The sequence below is a fragment of the Piliocolobus tephrosceles genome, chromosome 4, assembly GCF_002776525.5.
Source record: "Piliocolobus tephrosceles isolate RC106 chromosome 4, ASM277652v3, whole genome shotgun sequence".
In the NCBI taxonomy this organism is placed as follows: domain Eukaryota; kingdom Metazoa; phylum Chordata; class Mammalia; order Primates; family Cercopithecidae; genus Piliocolobus; species Piliocolobus tephrosceles.
Window position 1 is genome coordinate 349,958 of NC_045437.1, and position 639 is coordinate 350,596.

General features: G+C 48.0%; 2 protein-coding genes across 2 annotated transcripts in view; one reads left to right on the top strand and one right to left on the bottom strand.

The window, feature by feature from the left end:
- The window catches only part of LOC111527976, a 3,501-nt gene that overhangs the window by 2,181 nt on the left and 681 nt on the right, over positions 1–639 (bottom strand).
- EXOC3 (exocyst complex component 3) overlaps positions 1–639 on the top strand; it is a 24,432-nt gene that overhangs the window by 849 nt on the left and 22,944 nt on the right. The gene's annotated exons all lie outside the window — the stretch shown is intronic.

Consider the following 639-nt stretch of genomic DNA (forward strand, 5'->3'; position numbering starts at 1 on the left):
CCAGTGCCAGGGAAAGGCAGTCAGAAAGGCCCTGGTAGGGGTTGAACCTCGGTCTCTGTTTATGGCTTCTGAGTTCCTCTTTGGCTTCTTGACCCAAAATCTTTAGTCTTCAGCCTGGGATGAAAACCTCTGCGTTGTGTTTTTTAACTTAAGGTTTTCCCTTTTCCCACATTAGTAGCTTTGTTCTGACTCCAAGGTGAGCCCGCTTCTGCTTCCCAGCTCTCCACTCACGTCGCCTTGGCTTCCACCCACAGCATGACAGACTTCACTCCAGCCTGGAGATGGGCCCAGTCACCTCACTGTGTGCACCAGCAGAGTGGCTGGGTGTCCACTTCTTGGGTTACTATCCAGCCCTATAATCAAAACCATACAGACTTTAATGTCAATGGAAATGCTGATGATAATATCCAAACAAAATAAGAAAACAAAAGTGTGCACCTACAAAGTCGTAGAAGCAGTGGAATCTTAGCTTTAAAAGAAACTCAAAGGGAAAAAACTGGAAGGAAACAAGCCCTGTTGGAGGGAGTTGCCTGAGTGTCGGGATTTAAGGGGAGTTGCCCCTGAGTTTCGGGATTTAAGGGGAGTTGCCCCTGAGTGTTGGGATTTAAGGGGAGTTGCCCCTGAGTGTCGGGATTTAAG